The sequence below is a fragment of the Carcharodon carcharias genome, chromosome 10, assembly GCF_017639515.1.
Source record: "Carcharodon carcharias isolate sCarCar2 chromosome 10, sCarCar2.pri, whole genome shotgun sequence".
In the NCBI taxonomy this organism is placed as follows: Eukaryota; Metazoa; Chordata; class Chondrichthyes; order Lamniformes; family Lamnidae; genus Carcharodon; species Carcharodon carcharias.
Genome location: NC_054476.1, coordinates 134,673,309 through 134,694,693, shown reverse-complemented (window position 1 = coordinate 134,694,693; position 21,385 = coordinate 134,673,309). Strand labels below are relative to the sequence as shown.

At 44.1% G+C, this 21,385-nt stretch overlaps 1 long non-coding RNA gene across 1 annotated transcript in view; it reads right to left on the bottom strand.

Moving 5' to 3' along the window:
* Positions 1-529: 529 nt before the first annotated feature.
* Positions 530-21,385, bottom strand: part of LOC121283386 — a 38,853-nt gene continuing 17,997 nt past the window's right edge. The window contains exons 4-5 of the long non-coding RNA XR_005944246.1: positions 3,428-3,585; positions 530-700 (exon numbers count right to left, since the gene is read on the bottom strand). This is a non-coding gene — a long non-coding RNA (uncharacterized LOC121283386). The remainder of the gene's footprint in view (positions 701-3,427; positions 3,586-21,385) is intronic.

Genomic DNA, 21,385 nt, shown 5'->3' with positions numbered 1-21,385 from the left:
GGGATTAACACATACGAGTTCGTATTCTAAAATTCTGAGAAAAAAAATTACTTGAAATTCAGAAGGATTCTAGGAAAACCAAAAGACATAAACGCAAGGTCTAGGTGGTTCCAATGGATTAAAAGGGGTTTCTTTTGAAAAGATGAATTAAATATTAAAGGAAATCTGCATCCCAACAGCACTGTAATTTAAATTTGGGACAATCTTGAGATGTAAAGTGCAGTGTAATTTAACAGGTTACTTTGAATAATGAGGATGCTATCTAAGATAAAGAATGTGTCGATAAACATACGGAAATTATAACTTGGATACAAATCAATACACATGAAAAAGAGTTTTTTAATTTTTATGGTGTAAATTACAGTTCTTACAAAGTTTAAAAATCTGAGGTTTGGTTCTTGATAAAGTTCTCAAAAGGGAATTTTCATTTTAAAAGGTTTGACAACAATTGGCACTAATTCAAATGCTGCAAGCTTTTGTATTTGTAACAAAAACAGAATTACCTGGAAAAACTCAGCAGGTCTGGCAGCATCGGCGGAGAAGAAAAGAGTTGACGTTTCCGTTTCCAGCATCCGCAGTTTTTTTGTTTTTATCTTTGTATTTGTAAAGTCTGTTCCCAAAATGTGAAGCTAAGCTCAAGACCTTGACAAGGTTCGGCAGAAATCCAATATTTGGCCCAGTTAATGAATCTGGGATAATTCTAAAAGAAAAGGATCAGACACAATTTAGTGGGTTACTTTAGAGACAATAAAGTGTTTAAGAAGATAAGGAAGCAAAACATGTCAATACCTGATTTCTGTTTTTAAAACTGTTATGAGAATATTTTATTTATTTTAAAGTCTCTCCAGGCAACCTGAACAAGATAAGATGGTAGCTGTTGCATGTGTAAAATGGTCTGAGGCAAGTAGGAGAATGAATTAGGGAATGAGTACAAACTGTTTTAAGGGAAATTAATTTAATAATCTGGCCATCAGCTGAGGCATTGGAACTGCATAGGGGGAGATAAGCAAAGATCTAGATCCTCGTTGACAATAGAGAAACTGAACTCAAGAGAATCATAGGATGATCATGGTCAGGGAAAAAAAACTTAGCGGTAAAACTATGTGGAATCTGTAGTTCAGGAATTGAAATGTAAGGAGAAATAATACTTAACAACAGATGGATACAGGAAAAGGGAAAGCTGGAAAAAGGCTAAATAGATGTATTACTGATTATATTAATGTGCCTGCGAACTACAAAAAGTAAGACCACAGGATTAACACCTTGATGACAGAGTTAAGCGGTTCCCAGAGAGAACAATCACTGGAAGTGAAGATACTGAGCCATTGAAAGCTAGGATAAGAGGGTGCATTGTAGAGTTTAAGGAATTGAGGTCTGACATGAGACAGCAGCAGTAGAGAGTAAACTGGAAGGAGTGGGGGTGCCTATCCAGATGGATTCAGATCAGGGAACTCATTTCACAGGGAGAGTCATTAAAGAAATGTGTAACCTTATGGAGATTAAACAGAAATTCCATATTCCTTACCATCCCCCGAGTCCAGGGATGGTAGAAAGGATAAACTGAACTTTAAAAACAACTATACCCTAAGCAATTCAGGAAACAGGCAACAGCTGGGCCACAGTATTGGTCAGCATTCTGATGCGCCTTAGGCCTACACCAAATAGGACTACCAGGCTCACCGCATTGAACTGATAACAGGAAGGGCCATGCAATTACCTGAAGGCATTTTAATGGGAGGAGGAGATGTAGGGCCACTGAAAGGAAAAATACGGACCTATGTAAGGGAATTAGATAAGCAATTGCATGAGTTAAGGAAGGAAGTCAGAGACTGACAGGTGTTTAAGGATATAGAAACATGCTAATCCAAAGAGCAACAATGTTACAAGTGGGGAATAAGGTGATGGTCAAGGTGAACTTGGAGAGATCAGGCATGGACCATACGAGGTAATTATGACAGGTGATACATGCGCACTTGTAGATATGAGAACAGGAGCCAATGTTAATGTCTCCACAGATCTACGATCCTGGTCATGGGTGTATCAGTACTGGCAAAAAGGTGGAGGATCATCACTGTTCATCCCGCACCGCAGGAGGAACTTTGGTACAGCATGGACAGTGCCGAATGTGACACGCAACAAGGAATGATAAATGTAACAATAGGAGAACAAGTGCTTTCAAATTGTAGTAAGGGTTTGCTTCAGATCGGGCATGGGAGGTCTGCCACTACCCAGCCACCTTCCACATCTACTTCCACAGTCCGAGTTGAGATAATTGAAGCCCCTCAAACCAGACTGACTGACCCATCTTGTCCAACTATGCATCCAGGACCAACGAATGGTTTGGTACTGGTTAATCAGACGTTTTGAATGATAATGTACACCATGAGCTGGTACCCATAGTCTTGAACATATCTGGTGTCGTCCTGCTCCAGTGGTGCTCAGCCCATACCCAAACACTCTATACGGCCCTGACCTGCCAATTGATGACTGAAGCAGTTCAGTTCAATGGCGAGATGCAATCAGGCTTGGGAGGGAACCGCGTTAAGCGCAGCCTGATAAATGATGCCGCTACGATATTCAATATAGGGACATCAGTGGTTAATTCAGAACCTGGCAACTGTTGACCAGAAGGTCTGTACCCTGAGCTTTAAGCTTAAGGTGATTCTAGAGTGGGGACAGGGGATCCAGGATACCCAATTAGATACTTACCAGGACGTGACACGATTAATCCAAAGCCTGGCTACCTTGCTCGAAAGTCATGTGGGGATTATCAATAAATTAATTGAAGTAGGGAAAGATATTTCAGACGAAGTGAGCAGAAATGATGTATGCAGCACCTATGGATCTTGGGCACTGGAACAAGTCCGAGAAAATTTAAGACTGATTAATGAAGGGGTAGTCCCTTTATGGGTAACTAATGAGCATTTATTGAATCTCTCACGACACTAGAATCATGACTTGACCGATTGCCAGCTCAGAGGTTTGACATGCGTATATAGAATGAATGTTGAATGTATAGTGAATAGTAATATGCTAATAGGCATTGTATTAGTAATACCTGTCATACCTATGTCAACACCTGGCAGAACATTATACAGAGTAGAAAATATTGGGGCAAAGGGGGATGAACAGAAAGGCACAGCAAATGTGGGTTGCGCCTGGGTTTTTCATCATGGCAGCTAAAATAGCTTCGCAATGTCTGCTTTGCCAAAGACATAACCCAGGCAAGATTCCCACAGTGACTGCTGGTACGAGATCCCAGCCATGGGGCCCATTTGTACATCTACAAATGGACTTTATACAAAATATATGGGATATAATTATGTTTTAGTTATCGTATGTTTGTTCTTGCGATGGGTGGAGGCGTATCCCAGCTGACGGAATGATGCTATTATTGTTGCAAAATTGTTGTTACATGAATACATACCCAGGTTTGGGGTACCAGAAATTTTATCAAGTGATAATGGACCTCATTTTATCGCTGAGGTGATAATGGAACTGTTGAAGGCCTTACAATGCAACCATCACCTTTCCTGCCCATACCACCCCCAGTCCACTGGGGCGGTGGAAAGACAAAACGGTATTCTGAAAAACAAATTAGCTAAGTTATATGAGGAAACCGGTTTGAAATGGCCTGAAGCTCTACCCATGGCGCTCATGACTATGCGCTCTCACCCTAGCCATACCACCTCCCTTTTCCCCTTATGAAGTAGTAATGGGGCATCCTGTGCGCCTCCCAGTGGCACCATCTTTGTCTGCTAGGGAAGCAGACATCCTAGCTATGGATGAGGGAATGATTACATACTGTATAGCGCTTATTGATTCTCTCAAAAGCTTGCATACTCAGGTAATAGAAGCTCATAAAAAGCCCACTATTGAAGACTGCCATCAATACCAGCCCGGGGACCTAGTCCTGGTAAAGACCTTCAGGAGAAAGAATTGTTTGGAACCTCGATGGGAGGGGCCTTTCCAAGTCCTGCTCACCACCCATACGGCCGTGAAGGTTGAAGGACGACCCTTGTGGATACACGCATCGCACGTCAAGCGGACGCTGACCTCGGACGGAAGTGCTTGTGCAGGAACTTTAACTGGGCCGTCAGAATGCTGACTCTGATTTGGAAGCTGTCCCGCGTGGTCCTTGCGGGGGCATGGACTACCAATTCTACGATTCAATGAATGCAGGTCATAGCCTCGCAAGTTAATCGGACAAAATGTTGGATTTGTACTCATTTTCCTGTTAACCCCTCCTACTCAGAGATGCATTTTTTGGCTTTTACCTCAGATTCTACATGGTTCCTAGGTAATACAGGGGCCCTCATTCATCGAGACGGGAGCCCACCTTTGTGGTTGTTAAGGGGCCGGCCTGGCTATCCTTCTGGAGAAATTATACCAAGGGTAGTACTCAAGTGGACAAGTTGCCATTGGGTTCCTGTGCCTACCTTGCTGATTATAACTACCAGGAAGGCTGACTTCGGTTCCACAACCAGTCTGGTCCTATGACCACCTTTTGGAAGTGCAAGGCCAATGAGATGTGTGTCTTTCGCAGGTCCTGAGATCTGAGGACAGTCTCACATACTTTATCATGGGTGGGTGTGATTGCCAATGATCATACAATTTCACCTCAAAATAATTCCGCCTCCACTTGGATCTCTAATGGCTACTACACTGAAGAACCTGCACCTTGCAATTACAAAAATCAGTCTGGTTGCCTCGACTTGCTGGCCCTGCGAGCATTGCAGCTCAGTCAGACCTGCCGCATCCGCTCTGTCTGCTGACTACAGAACCTCCAGTGTCCTGGTGGCAAGCCAGTTATCTATTCCTTCCCTCTCCTCAGGAATTAGGACCCCACTGAGGATGACGCCCAGCGGCTAGGATACATGGAACTTGGCTAAGGATGGTGGATTGTCCTTGTAGAACAAAAGAGGGGAAGTGTGGTGGCCTAGGCAACTATAGGGAACCCATTTAGTGCTAAAAGGGTTAATGGGGAAGTTGAATTATATACCTAGGCCTAGGAGAAAAATACTGCAGCCTTGAGAACAATACCATCTTGTCTGACCACAGTTGTAGGATGAGCCCTGAGATATTCCATTTTGTTCTTTCTCAGGCAAATGTAATTGGGATCATGATAAGCATTGTGTTGTGCTGGGAACGAAAATTTACTACTATATAGATTGGTCAGTTAACTTATGCAAATAAGTGGATAGGCTTGGGCAAAATTTACTGATTGGCTATAAAAATGCTTTTAACACGTCTGGGTCTATTCTGCTACGAGACCGTACAGTAGCTCTTTTGTGCACTGTCTCCCTTGTGCACAAGTAATAAATGGGGTTTCTACATATTAATGATACCTTGGTGTGATTAATCTCTGACAAAAGTTCCCCTCCAAACCACTCACTGCCCTGACTTGGAAATATATCGCTGTTCCTCCATTGTTGCTGGGTCAAAATCCTGAAACTCCCTCCCCAACAGCACTCTGGGTGTACATGAACTGCTGCAGTCCATGTGGTATCCAAAAAAGCAGCCCAACACTACCTTCCCATGGGCAATTAGCAATGGACTACAAACGCTGACCTAACCAATGATGCCCACAACCCATGAATGAATTTTTAAAAATTGTTATGCTGGAACTGTTCAGGTCACAACTTGATTACTGTATTCAGTTCTGGTCACCTCATTACAGAAAGAATGTAATTGCACTAGAGAAGGTAGGGAGGAGATTTACAAAGATGTGACCAAAACTGGAAAATTGCAGCTTTGCGGAAAGATTGGATAGGCTGGGGTTATTCTCCTTGGAACAGAGGCGGCTGATTTAAAGTAATTGGTAGAAATTGGGGAGATGAGAAAGTTTTTCCCCAGATGGTCATAGGGATCTGGAACTCACTGCCCGAAGTGATAGTAGAGGCAGGAACCCTCGACTCATTTAAAAGATGTCTAGATATGCACCTCAAGTGCCGTAACCTGTAGGGCTGCCGACAAAATGCTGGAAAGGCTGGGTGGCTCGTTTCTTAGTCAGTGCAGACATGATGGGCCAAGCACCCTCTTTCTGTGCTGTAAACATTCTATGATTACCACTATGCCTCCACCTCACCACAATTAATTGAGGCAGAAGTGCTGAAAGATGGTTTCAGAGCCTCATTCCATTCTCCTGTCAAGGGATAATTTCCCTGAATTAAATTACAGAATTTAACATAATCTTTGTGAGCTTCATTCACAAGTAAACCTCAATCCCATTTTACTACCTGAAGTTCACATCAGTGCATTCATCAGCTTAAATACAACACCCATTCCAAGATTGAAATCGCATTCTTCAAATCAAAACATACTTGTGATATGTTTGATGGTCCAAATTCAGATTGTCACCCTTACCAAGTGCGTACACTATTGCCATGCTTTCTTCCCATCACCATTTCAAGTGGGTACAATCTGCCGTGTTAAGTTCAGACTGTAATGTGCATCCTAACTCAGCTACAGCTTACAGTCCATTTCTGCTTTCTATTGTAAAAGGGAATCTCTGTGCACTGTTCTTATTCAAGCCACTGTTCTTGTTTATAATTTTCAATATCTCTGCATGCCCTACTGGTATAGGTGGTGAGCACATGGGGTGGGATGCAGAAAGTAACCTTGGAGCAGATGAGAGGTCACGGAGATGCATACTGGAGGAATAAATCGGGAAAAATAAAAGCAAGAGGAAGAGAAACAGGTCAAAGTGGAAATCGCCTTGTACAGTATAGAAGCAATGATTACTGTGGAAGGTATGTTGGGTAACATCACTGCCTTAACTCGAGCGTACCTTCAGCACTGAAACATTTCTGACTTTAAGCTGGACAGAGTAATTGCAAACATATAAAGTATGGAATTGCTAGCTAAGGATTGCTGCATTAAAAGAAGGATCTTTGGATCCTTCTGTTTCTCTGGATTGTATTGAGGAATAACAAAGGCCCTGCAGGAATTCTGACTGTCCGTGATGATCAGCAAATGATAGTGATAGAGATAGAGGGAAGCAATGATAGACAATCAAAGGAGTTTGCAGAAATAATGGGACTGTGATGAATTTCAGGGCTGGGACTTAACTACCCAGAGGCAGCCTGGCAGAATGGCAAAATGTATTGAGGTTTTTTTCTAAAACAGAACATTACATGTTAAATGGGAAAAGCCACAATACTGGACTTTGTTCTGTTTAGCATACTGGAATAAACATTTGACCTGAAGGTAGGGAAACTTTTAAGGACCAATGAATATGTAATAATCATGTTTGCAATTTGAATAGTTAAAGGGGAAAGAAAAAAAGCACAATAAAAATAAAAGCAAATTGTTGGACTAGAAAAGATATTGGGAAATACAGACAATTCAGAATGTAGGACACTTGTACTTTACACCATCACCAAACTCCAGTAAAACAGACGCAAGACCCATAACAACCCCATTTGTTGACAATAATGGAATAATGCTCTGCATTTAAACATTAAACTAAAACATTTGCCTGTTGCGTCATACAATACTTTTTTCTTAATAATTTTTTTCTTAATTGTAACAATTTACTATATATACTAAACTGGGTTCAATACAACCAGGATGAAGAGAACACATATTGCTTGATGAATGTACCAGGCATATATTTCTTTTTCCAATAAGATTTACTTTGGTTAGTTCAGAATTTCTTGGCCTGGTATTTGACATGGCTGATAAATGGCTTGCGCAGTCAGGAATGAGGACAATGGATTTTCAAAAAGCCTTTGGTAAAATGGACTCATTAAGATGAGAAAGTGTGGATTCACGGGACAGGTAGCAGAAAGCACAACGAGCTAGCTACGAAAAAGACAGATGACAGGTTAAGAGATAAAAGGTGAGAAGTGGCATTGCACAGGGATTGGAGTTCAGACTATTTTTCACAATTTACATTAATTATTTGGACTTGAGAACCAGAAGTACAATTTCTAAATTTGTGGATGACACCAAATTGTGGGATATATTTAATACAGAGAAAGACTACAACAAAATAAATGACATTGGGCTGAATTTTGCCCTTGATGGGTGGGCGGGCTCGTCCGACTTGGCGGTGGGCGGGCAGCCGATCGCCGCCTCCGAAACGGGCTCTGTCGCCATTTTACGTGGGTGGGCCAATCAGGGCCCGCTCAGCATGCCGCCCGATGAGAAGCACTTCCTGTACAGGCAGGGGGGATTCCCCAACTGCAAGAGTGCGCAAATCTTCCTGAAGCAAAGAGGTGCCTCAGGGAGATCGCTGAAAGTCCGTGAGACATTAAAAATAGAAAAATAAAAAAATCATTAACATGTCCCCCTCATGTGAAAATGTCACAGGAGATGGGACATGTTAATGAAATACACTAACACTTTAGTAAACTTTTTAAAAACCGAAATCAAACCTCATCCTGCCGCTGGATGAGGTTTGTAAAAAAAATCACTTACTCTCCTGCCCATTGGGCCTGTGCACCGACCCAAAGTTCGCATGGGCCCCTCAACATCCTGGTTGATTGGTCACTTAATGGCCATAACGAGGCCTTTAATTAATGGCGTGCATCACGCTGCATAGCGTGCCCTCTGACCAAAATATCGCGATGCTGTGCGCTGACGTCGGCATGCTCACGCGACATTTTAAGTGTTGACGTGTGGCTCCGCCACCTGCACGTCAGCCAGAAAATTCAGCCCATTAATAAGAGTGGAGGGAGGAGTAAGGGTCAGGGAAGGAGTAAAGGTAGGGGAAGGAGTAAGGGGGATGTGATGTCCAGATGAATGTGCAAGGGAGGGGTCTGTTGAGGTGATGACTGCGTCTTGTTGAGTAAAATAAGGGTGGGCACGGCAGGAGGGAATGGTGAGAACAAGAGACGGCAAAGTGAACTGGTAAGGTGGGAGATGATGTGCGACCATTGGTAACGGTAAAAGGGACGGCAAGGGTGGTTGGTGGGGACTCGAATGCAGACACTGACCCTGGAGGTGGGAAGGAGGAGGTCGGAGAGGCCAATGTGGATGTGTCTGGGATTCTCAGGAAGGTAAGGAACGTGCACATTCAACTGGTCACCCTGGAAAGAAAAAGTTCTGGCGGGTAGGTGACAAGTGGGGAGGTGGAAGGTCATGCCAGTTAGGAAAAGGACATGAGTGACTAGGGGAGAGGAAAGGGCGGGGAGCTAAAGATATACTTCACCAGTGCCATTTTTCAAAATTGAAAGTGAAAAGAACCTCTTGTTGGGCAGTTCCCAGTGCAGGTGCTGCATGGGAGTGTGATCTGTGGGTGGGAGGAGATGCAGCTCAGATGGACAACTGAAAGAGAACCCCAGCAGAGAGCATTGAAAAGGCTCAGGATATTGGGATTAGTGTGATGGAGGAAGGATCTGCGAGGCTCTCTCTGAAGGCCTTGCCACACACACACATCTCCCTCCAGAATCACTCGTGGACCAGCTGCATGCAGCCGAATTGCTAGTAGAGGGGGTGTGGAAGCAGGGGGAGAATTTGCGAAGCCTGTAAATGAAGGTGAAAGACATCATTACACATTAATGAGTGAAAGTGAATATATTTTCAGATTATAAAGTGACAAAATGTGTTTACCTGTGCAGCCACCTGTGATCAGAAATTCTTCACTTTTCTAGGCCTACCACTCGTTCTAGGTGCTGCCCTGACATCCACAGCAGGGGTGGAGTCAACCTGTGCAATGGTTGGCCCTATTGCCTCTGATGACTTCAGCGTTGTTCCTCTGGAGAGCCAAGGCCTTGAGGGCCCCGGTTGCTTTGGCTGTCCTCCTGCAGACACTGTTCCCTCTGCAGTAACAGAGGACGAAGTTGAGGGGGAAACAGGCTAAGGGAACTTGGAGGGAGGGGACAGCCTCTGAGATTCCTGACTGGATGACCCTGGGGTGCCCAACTGCTGCTCCTCGTCCCCTAGGATGCCTGAGGGCACCGACCTGCCTCCTTGAGGGGAAAGAGCACTGGAGGGATGTTGAGGTGCCCCGTTTCCCTCTCACATTGCCACTGCAGGAACTCACCCATGGCTACCCCGATGGAATGCAGGTCTGTGTGCATCTTTGTGCTCTGCTGGACCAGAGTGTCCGTGGCATCTGCCATCCTTCCTATGGAGAGCACCATACACACATATGGGCACCTCTTCATCAGAACTCAGGTGGATGCCCTCCTCCAACTCATGTGCCACTCTGTAGAGCACTTCGCCCACTTTCTGCTGGCTCTCTATGATGAGTTGGAAGGCCAAATCCAGAGGTTCATCATCTGACTCGGACCTCACAGATACCTGTTCCCCAACAGTCTTCTGAGTGCCAGGGAGTTTGGCTGAACCTGCCACCTGCTGCTGCAGTGATGTGTCTGTGTGGTGACCACCAGATTGTGAACCCGAGCCTGCTCTAGATCTAGGTCCCACCGAGGTGTGTGTCTCTGCGCTGGTGGAGGGTGTGGGTAAGTGCTGCGACAGGTCTTCCAGGTTGCCTATTTCTAGCTCTTCAGTAAAGGAGGAGTCCTCTTGGCTGGAGGTGAGGATGTGGATGGAGCTGAGGGACTCACTGGCTGAGGGTGTCAGTCGCTAGGCAGAGATCCCAGTGAATTGAAGTAGAGATGATGAGTGCATGGCAGCAGCATCAAAAACAGGAGAGAGAGCACTCACATTTGCGTTGAGAGAGGGATGATGTGATGTAGGATCCTTACGTGGGTGTTCGCCGCCAACCTCACCATCACGGCAGGCATGGTCACCAATCAGCACAATGGCACGCTCCTGTGAGTGAGAGGCCTAACTTGGGACCTCTCCCTGCTGATGTGAGCTGGCTTCTCCTGCATGAAAACAGATGGAAAGAGTGTGAGCAGGGCACATGGCACTGCGTAGAATGTTTGTATGGTGAGCAGAGCCATGGAGGGGATGAGGACATGAGCTCCAGAGGATATGAGCCTGATGGAGATGTTAGGGTGTTTGTGAGAGTTAATGGTGTTGTCCCTTGAGGTGTGAGATCCCTGTGGATGTGTGATGGGTTTGTGACTGTGTGAGTTGAGAGTGATGAGAAGAGTGACTTACCCTGGCGGAACAGACGAGACTATTTATCCTATTCCAGTACTGGGTGCTGTCCTCTTTTGTAAGGCATTGGCGCTGACCACTGTTGCTACCACCTCCAATGCTGGATTGGTGACTTTGCTTGCTGGTCTTTGCCCAGACCAGGCGTAGAGGACATCACAGCAGACCTCCACTGCATCCAGTAGGTGCTCAAGGAAGGCTTTGCTAAATCTAGGGGCAGCATCTTTCCTCCCTCTGGCAGCCATCAGTTCACAGCAGCTTCCTATCCCTTGAAGAGTGCTGGCTCTTTCAGGGATGGCCTTTAAATATAGCCTGTTTATTGAGGGCCTGTTGTGACTGTGGGGCAGGTGAATGAAAGGACGCCCCACCAGCAACTGGGCATGTTTCCCGGAAATGCATTCTTAATGGGATGGGATTGGGAGGATACAGCGTAAAAAGCCGCCATTGCGGCCAAAAGGTAAAATACCCTTTTTCCTGCCCGCTACTGCACTTAGTATAAATCTGGGACAATTCCACTCATATCCTTTTAACCATGCAGGTCTCTTAATGGATTGCGTATGTGTTGACATTGGCTGTTTGCCAGGGTGATGTTCCTTGTCCGGAGAATGTCTTTCCCGTGACACTTGCTGCCTTGGTGACTGTTGTTCCATTGCCGTTGTTGGGGACAGATGGACCTCTGGGATTGATGGTAGTTCTGTACTCAGTACGGCTAGTGAGATCCCTTCTCCCTGACCAGCCAATTGCTGTGAAGGAACAGCTTCACTAGTTGTTTGAATATGCCTGCAGTTGTGCCAGTATATTTGGCCATACACTTCCACTGGCTATGAGCGAGGTGACAATTTCTCTACACATGTGCCAAGTTTCCATGTGGGCTGACTCCTGTTAAGAGCCTTGGAGATTTGCACCATGATTGGCTCTCCAATGCTCAGCTCTGGTAATGGTTTGGCAGTCTTGTCAAACTGAAATTTGGCTTTCTGTCGTTTCACCTTGAGCTTAATACTCACACCTGTTACTGCTTCTGGCTTCAGTGGCTTTTTGCTATTGGAAGGATAATTTATGCGTGGTGTGACATCAGCCTCTGGAAAGGGATGCTTTTCATGCCTTCAGTCAGTGAGTTTCTCCACTTGAGGATTGTGTACATCTCTTCTAGATTTGCTCGATTTCCTGACGGTTTTCACTGTCGCCTCAGCCTTTCCATTCGGCTGGGGATAGTGTGGAGATGATGTGTAGGATTTCTGAATTGCTGAATTTCCCAATCCCTTGTGAATCATGTCACAAAACTATAATAACTTTCACAATATTATTGCGGTTTATTGTAAGGTAGGTTTATGGGTGTGAGTGTTGATGGTTATGTCGGTGTAATTTAATTACATTAGAGTCAGAAAGGCTGCAAGTGGGAAATTATCAAAAGAAGTTGGGGGTAAAAGGTATTTGAAATGCTAATGAATAAACATGGATGAAGTCTTAGCACGTGGGGTATGAAGGAAATCTGCATTTTTAGATAAGTGAAGGAGCTGTTTGAGTTTCAATGGGATGGCAGGATGTTTACAACTAACAAGATAAATAGGGCAAGGTTACGATGTTTATTTTTCCCAAAAGGTACTGACTATATTGGCAACATGAAAGATTTTTATGGGAAAAGTACATTTCCGAAGACATATAGGATAATGGAAATTACTGATTAAAAAGAGAGAAACATATATAAAGAAGGAAGGAAGGTGATGTTGTGGGCCATATAAGAACTAAAAGAAGTGTGTAAGACAGCCTCAGAGAAACCTCCAGCCATGTTTGCAAAAGTCTGCTGTGTCTCTCAGAGGGTAGTAAATGTTTGGAATTGTCTAACTCGGAGAGTTGTGGAGGCTAGATCACAAACAGTATTTAGAGGGGAGGTAGATAGATTTTTGAAATATCGGGGAGTCGAGGGCTATGAGGAGCTGGCATGAAAGAGGAGTTGAGGCCTGCAGCAAACCAGCCATGATCTTATTGAATGGCGAGGCAAGCTTAAGGGGCTGAATGGCCTACTCCTGCTCCTATTTCTTTTGTTCTTATGTTCTTATGTCCAGTAACTAAAATTGGAGAAAAGCTTTTGGAATTCCACTGTTGAGTGGGTGCTGTGGTAAACTTGCTGGTTTACTATTTAAATTTACATCCTATTTTGGACTGTTGCCTTAAACAGGGTATGTAGTTAGGAGTCAGGTTAATTAGGAATTTTGGGATATGTTATAGTATTAAGTAATTGTAATCTTAAGAATATGCTTGAAATTTTTGTTTTGTTAATAAATATTTTAATTTAGTTTTTAAAATCTCTAAAGGTGTAAGTGGACTCATTACTTCTGAATTCAGTGCCCAAATCTTCTTGTAATAAATAAAAATTTCAAAACCATTGTAATAGCATGGCCAAGTTTCCTTTGTGGATTTAGTCTGCCTGGTGCACATCACTTGCCACATCATGACAATTGGCTGAATTCTTGACTTGTGAACTGAGGGCCATTATCACTCATCACAATGTCTAGAATGCTGTACCGACTGAAATGAATGCTTTCAGGCATTCTACTTTTTTTCTCGTCATCATTGAAGTCAGCTGGTCAAACTCCCAGTAGTCAGAATAGTAGTCTACAATGAAAAGATAATCAGTCCCTACCAAAGTGAAAAGGCCTACTCCCAACTTAATTTATGGCCTGTCTTGGATTTCATGCATCATCAATGGCTCTCTAGCTTGGTTAGTTTGGTATTCATTACATGCACAACACTGACCAAGGTGGTCTTTGATTTCATTACTCATGTTTGGCCAGTAGTGCACTTCTCTTACCTTTTTCAGAGTCGACTCAATTCCTTGATGGCTTGCATGGATGTGCTTTAGTGCCTCTCCTCTCATCTCCTTATGGAGGGTGACACTATTTCCTTTGTGCATGTTGCCATAATAGGCTGTCACTTGGTCACGGTATACCCAATATGCTTTTGTGACCACAGGTATGTCCTTGATGCTCTCAGGCCATGCTTTCATCACTACTTCTTGTAGCGCTTGTAGAGTTACATTGTGTTGGGCAGTTCGTTTGATTTGAGCAAGCTGCTTGATTGTCAGATTCAATGTCTTGGCTGGGTAGATGGCTTCCAGATCACGTCTAGCTGCTGCTTCACATTGAATCTGGAAGAAGTGGCATTCTGTTGTAGCTTCCTCAGCTTTCTTTATGGGAGGCTGTGCTCCCAACAGCAATGTACATCTGTTTTCTTTGCTCATATGTCACATTCAGATGGTATCTCTGTTAATGATGTACCATTCTTTGTAGGCACTTTGGAGCAGATAGTAGTGGTTTGCGAAAAATGCTTTGAAGGGCCTTGTGGTCACATTCCACTCTAACTGTGTCTCTCCCAAGTAGATACTGATGAAAATACTCACAGACATAAACAATAGCCAGGCACTCTTTCTCAATCTGAGCAAAGCATCATTCAGTTTGCGTTAGTGCCCTGGATACAAATGCAACCGGTTGTCCTTGCTGCATCAGAGTTGCTCCCAGACCCATCTCGCTGGTGTAACACTGAAAGGAGACATAGTACTTCAGCACTGGTGTTGTCATCACTAGTTGTTTGATTTTAGTCTACGCTGTTTCTTGTGCTATGCCCCAATACTACAGCACATCCTTGGCAGTGAGCTTGCATAATGGCCTACACTCAGCTGACAAATTAGGCAAAATTTTAGCTAAATAGTTCATGAATCCAACAAATCATTGCACTGCTTTCACATCTATTTGTCACTGCATTGCTGCTACAGCTCTCATCTTGTCAGGATCCGGGCAAATACATTTGCCTGTCAGTGCATGACCTTTGTACTTGACTTCAGGCATCTTCAGTTACAATTTGTTCATGTTCAGCTTCAGAATCATCTGATGAGCTCTCTCTCTAGCAGTCGTGTTAAATTCTGATCACTGTCAGCTATGGTACCTTCCATTGTGTCTCCACATCCATAGACTAGTACATCATCCACAATGACTTCCGTTCCAGGAAGATCACTGGCTATCTCATGCTGTCTGTGTTGAGACTCTTCTGGAGCCGCGGAAATGCCAAACAGCACACGCAACCATCTGTATCTCCCGAATGGCAACCAGAATGTGGTAGGAAGCTGCTGCTTCCATCCAACTTAATTTGCCAATAACCATCCTTCACATCTAGTGTAGTGAATGTCTTTGCTTTGACAAGTTGTAGCAAAATTTCTTTGATGGTTGGCATGGGGTGAGATCTCTTCAGCGCTTCATTTAGATCCTTTGGGTCTAAGCATAATTTGCAGCTTTCCGGGTTGTTTCACTGCTACCATGCTTCTAATCCAGTCTGTAGGAGTTGTCATTTTTTTGATTGCTCCCCTCTTTTCCAGCTCTTCTATCTTGTCTTTTAGGCTTGACTTGAGGGCAGCTGGAACTCTTCTTGGCAGATGCTGAATGGTCCTACAGGATGTCCTAGGGTAGACACTCCAACCCTGTAAACAGAGTTTACCTGTAAACCCTAAAAGAACAGTTCGGCAAACAATGGTTTTGTGCGCTATGACATGTGAATCTCTGTTGGCACATTCAGGGTTACCAGTCCAGGTTTTAGACTTGCTCTAGCTGAGGTGAGTGTACGTTGTGTCCCATCCATGATCTGGAACTCTAGATCTTCCTTCTTGCCATTGTGTTATAACACAGCAGATGGTAAATGCTGAGCTGTTCAAATTTCACAGGAAAACTTGAAACAACTGTCACAAATAAGTTTCAATTTGTGTGTTTCAAGATGCAAGATTTGAATTCAGGAATAAGACTGCCGAATCTTAAGAAGTTTTTATAAAACTAACTTAAACCTTTATTAATAAGAAAAATGATTTTAAATACATACATAGATCTACAAGTTACTGCTATGATAACTTCAAAACTTGTTGAATCTTAGATTGCCTCCCCTTACAACTAAGCTTTTCTTCTTTATACATATTTTCCCCTTTGAATGCAATAACCCATTGTTTCACTATGTCTCTGGACTTTACCTTCTGATAATAAAAATCTCTCACAGCACTAAGTTTTACCAGTAATCTTTAGGAAAAATAAACACACACTTTCTAAACTTCAGCTGTCCAGGTGATACATTTCACTCCCTCTTTTGAAAACAATCTAGTATGGTTTATTTTAAAATGCAAACATTTCCTTGACACCTATGGTTCTTAACTACCCCCATGTTTCCCTAATTAACATTTCAAACCTAACTTCTCTTCTTACATTAAAGCACCCAGACTAGCTGCCTCTAATTCAATTAAGTCACACACACATCCCACTATTACTCTATTTCACAATAAATTCCAGTAACAGTATGGAAATTATTATATCTTCCTGACACCATTGCATTTGGCTCTCAGACTAATTTGTCCTCTTGATATCACAAAAGGTTAGTGTGCAGGTACAGCAGATAATTAGGAAAGCTAATAGAATGTTATAATTTATTCTGAAGGGGAATTGATTACAAAAGTAGGGAGGTTATGCTTCAGTTGTACAGGGCACTGGTGAGACCACATCTGGAGTACTGTGTACAGCACTGGTCTCCTTATTTAAGGAAAGATATAAATGCATTCGAAGCAGTTCAGAGACGGTTTACTAGATTAATATCAGGAATGGGTGGGTTGTCTTATGAGGAAAGGCTGGACAGATTAGGCTCGTATCCACTGGAATTTAGAAGAGTGAGAGGTGACTTAATTGAAACCTTTAAGATCCTGAGGGAGTCTTCATAGGATGGATGTGGAGGGGATGTTTCCTCTTGTGGGATAATCCAAAACTAGGAATCACTGTTTAAAAATAAATAGTCACTCATTTAAGGCGAAGATGAGGAGAAATTTTTTCCCTGAGGGTCGTGATTCTTTGGAACTCTAGGGCTGTCTTTCCCACCATGAGTCACCCAGCTCAACACCCATGGCACCCACCATGAGCAACCCAAACATAAACCCCCACCAGTGTGTGCTAGCTCTGGCATCGCTGAGGACCCAATGTTGTAGCTAGGCTCCAAATGTTGCACTCACCTCGAAGTTACGGGTGAAGTCAGGGTGGACAGCTGCACGCTACTTATATCCGGTCGTGAATCAGACCGGACTAATTTCCTGCTGGTCTGGCTGTAATTGGGAAGTATGCTGAAAAGTTGTGTTTTTAATGAGCATTCATGACATGCTAATGCATGCAAATGCTGTTCTTGATGTGGATCAGTGGGAAATCAAACTCACCATGAAAGTGTTGAGGGGAAAATTCCAACTTGTTTTCCCACTGGTGGGAATCCGACTTTTGGCTTCTGAATTTACTGGTCGTGCCCGTCACAAAACCCATAGCTGGTGACATCGGAAAGTTCTAATCAGGGCATACCAGAAACTGGACAAAGTTAGCAACTGCATCCCCACAAGGAGAATTGGCCAGATTTTAGCCTGTGGTTTTGATTCAAGTTTAAGTCATTATCCCAATTATTTCTTCTTTTCACGTGAATCAACAATTGCCACTCACAGTTCAAATTCAAATCACAGACAGCAGGTATCTTTGACTCTGTGGAAGCTCTCTTGCCTCTTAGTCAGAAAGTTGTGCGCTCCAGTCCCAGCCCAGGGGTTTAAGGACATAATCTATTCTGGCTCTTAAGAGCGGTACTGAGGGACTGCAGCACTCAGAGCACTGCTAATCTTTGGATGAGATACTAAACTCATATGTCCTCTCAAGTAGATGTAAAAGATCCGATGTCACTATTTAAAGAAAAGCTTGGGAGTTTTCCCCAGTCTGATGGCAAATATTTATCCCTCAACCAACATCACTAAAAAACATTACCTGATCATTACCACATTGCTGTTTGTGGCAGCTTGCTGTGTACATGTTGGCTACTGAGTTTGCTACATTACAACAGTGACTACCTTTATAAGGTACATTGAAATAGTTAAAGTACAATGTACAGTATACATTGACTGTAAAGTGCTTTGGGACTTTGGACATTCTAAGGTTGTGAAAGGCACCATCTAAATACAAATTCTTCTTCATTCACAGTTCATTTTGATCTCTATTCCTGCCCTCTCATCTTAGATTCACTGCAACTTAACAACCATTCAAAACTTAAATCTGACTGAAATCTTGGTCAGTTGTTAAAATCATACTGTCTGATTCAAAATTCATTGGCAATAACTTTAATGGCCCAAATTTGCATTCAAGCTGCTTTCCACTTTTGAAATGTGCAATTATTGGACCCCATGAGGCCTCATTACATCAGATTAAAGATGGGCATGGGAACCTCCCATGTGGTAGATTATCATCTGTCCCTCTCCCTCAGTTGATGAATCAGTACTTTTCCATGGTGAACACCACTTGGAAAAGGCACAGAGGGCAGCAAGGGTGCAGAATGTACTCTAGGTTGGGACTTCAATGTCCCTCATGAAGTGTGGCTCGGTAGCACCACCATTGACTAAGCAGGCCAAGTTCTAAAGGACGTATCTGCCAGACTGGGTCTGCAGACGGTATTGAGAGAACCAACGTGAAGGAGAAAGTTCCTACTTGACTTGCTCCTTACAAATCTACCTGTGTCAGATGCATCTGTCCATCACAGTTTTGGTGGAGGTGACCGCTGCACAATCATTGTGGAGATGAAGTTCCATCTTCACACTACCCTCACTACCCTCCATCATGTTAGGTGGCACAATCACTGTGCTAAATGGGATAGCACATAGAGCAATAACCTGCTCACTGATACTCAATTTGGGTTCCTTCAGAACCACTTGGCTCCTGAACCTCATTCCAGCCTTGGTCCAAACATGGCAAAAGAGCTGTACTGCAGAGGTGAGGTGAAAGTGAACACCCTTCATATCAAGACAGCATTTGATTGAGCATGGCACCAAGGAACTCTAGTAAAATTGAATTAGGGGAATCAGGGGTAATCTCTCCACTGGTTCGTGTTATACCTAGCACAAAGGAAGATGGTTGTGGTTGTTGGAGGCCAATCATCTTGGCCCTAGGACTTTGATGCAGGAGTTCCTCAGGGTAGTGTCCCAGGCCCAACTGTCTTCAGCTGCTTCATTAATGACTTTCCCTCCATCCTAAGGACGTTAGGATGTTTGCTGATGATTGCACAAGGTTCATAACCATTCACAACTCGTCAGATACTGAAGTAGTCCTGGAAAACATTAAGGCTTGATCTGATAAGGGCAGTCCCTTTTGTGGCATACAAGTGAAAGCAATGACCATCTCCAATAAGAGATGGCATTACCATCACTGAATCCCCCACTATCAACTTCCTGGGAGTTACCATTTATCAGAAACTCAACTGGACCAGCCATATAATTACATATACAATAAAGAGCAAGTCAGAAACTGGGTACTTTGCAGTGAGTGACTCGTCTCCTGACTCACCAAAGCTTCTCCAACATCCACAAGGCGAAGTTAGGAATGTGATGGAAGATGCTCCACTTTCCAGGGTAAGCATAGTTCCAACAACACTGAATAGGCTCAACACCATCCAGGCCAAAGCAGCTTGCTAGGCTGGCACCCCATCCACTACCTTCAACATTAAATCCCTCCACCATTGGTATACTGTGGTTGCAGTGTATACCATCTACAAGATGCACTGCAGAAACTCATCAATTTGGAAAGTCATTCAACTGCACCTTCCAAACCCACCTCGAAGAACAAGTTAGTAGGCACATGGGAACACCAGCACCTGCGACTCCCCCTCCAAGTTACACACCATGCCAACTTGGAAATATATCGCTGTTCTTCCATTGTTGCTGGGTCAAAAACATGGAACTCCCTCCCTAACACTGCTGTGGGTGTACCTACACCACATGGACAGCAGTGCTTCAAGAAGGCAGCTCACCACCGCCTTCTCAGGAGCAATTAGGGATGGGCAATAAATGCTGGCCTCGCTAGCAATACCACATCCTGTGAACGAATAATAAAAAAAGAGCCATCTCTCCTAATTTCCCTGCATCGTATCACCCCAGCCCTGATGGGCCTCTTGTGTCTGTTGCAGCTGCAGGCTGTCTTCTTCCTCGCTGTGATAGCTCCAGAAGGGCTGGTTGAGTTGGACATGATGAACTCACCTGGCAGAAAGCTCTATCTCTTTCCTGAAGCTTGCCCAAATGCCCATTCTTTGTTCGGGGTTGTTGGCTCAGGCAGATAATTGCCTAATGTCATGGGTCCTGCCCCCGTGAGGGTAGATGGCCCGCCTCCAAGTGCTGCCTGCCAATAAGATGGCTGGCAATTCTCCGGTTCCAGCAGCGCCAACAGGAGCTGTGGCCACTGTTGGGATTGCAGTCACCCCCTGCAAAGGAGGGTCACTGGCGGCTGGAGTTCAAGGTAAGTCAAGCGGCCTCTCTGAAGCTGGTGAAACAGGCCCCAGCGAGGGCAGGGAGGCAGTGATAAGGAAGGGGGAGACGGATAGGTGGTGGGGGGTGGGGGGGTGTTGGCAGCAGCCATTTCCATCAGCTGGACACTCCTTGGGAACGGGAGGATAAACCCCTCAAGCCTGCAGCCTGGCCACCAGGTTAACCTGGCAACCTTGCCATGTGGCAAGGGCACCAAGCTGCTGGTAAAATACTGATGGTGTCAGGAGGAGATCTTTAAGTGACCAATAATTGGCCCAAGGGCTGGAAAGCTGCCCGACATGCAAATATCGATGTAAATACCAGTGGAGTTGGGTAGGCAATGGGCATGGTGCCACCCTGCGCCCAGTGGTACCATTACACTCAAATTGATGCCCCCCCCACCCCCCCCATGCCCCCCTCCTCACTAGGAGCATTAAATTCCAGCTGTGGAGCCTACAGTAGAGAAAGAGGCCATTTAGCCCAGCTGCTCTGTGCTGCCATTTATATTCCACACAAACTGCCTCCTACTCATCTTCATCTCAACATATGAGAAATATTGAAGAACATCTGATCGGTCTACTCTTGGACCTGGAGAAATCCACAGTGGACAGGCCCAGAATGCATAAGATCAATGGGCGTAGAGTTGATTTTGATTACTTGCCTATTTTTAGATCTTTGGGAAGTGAATGTATGATCATGGGGTGCTACCCTTTTGTTTGCTCAGACATTTCTGTGACTGGTATGCACTGAGGGATATTGTTTGCTTCCAAATGACACTATTGTCATTTACTCATTCTTAGGACAGATGTCAGATTCTGGCTGGGATCCCCTTCTCTCACAATGACTGTATAATTATAGGAACATCATTAGGGTGTTGAAGCTGCTCCCTTTGTACACTGCTATATAATTTCTGTACTTCAATTCATTATAGTGATCAGAGCTACATGTTGAAGGGAGCTGGGCTATCCAATCATGTAATATAAAAATATTTTGGATGGATGCTATCAAATGGAGTGGAAGGTTGATTCAACCATATTCTGTGAA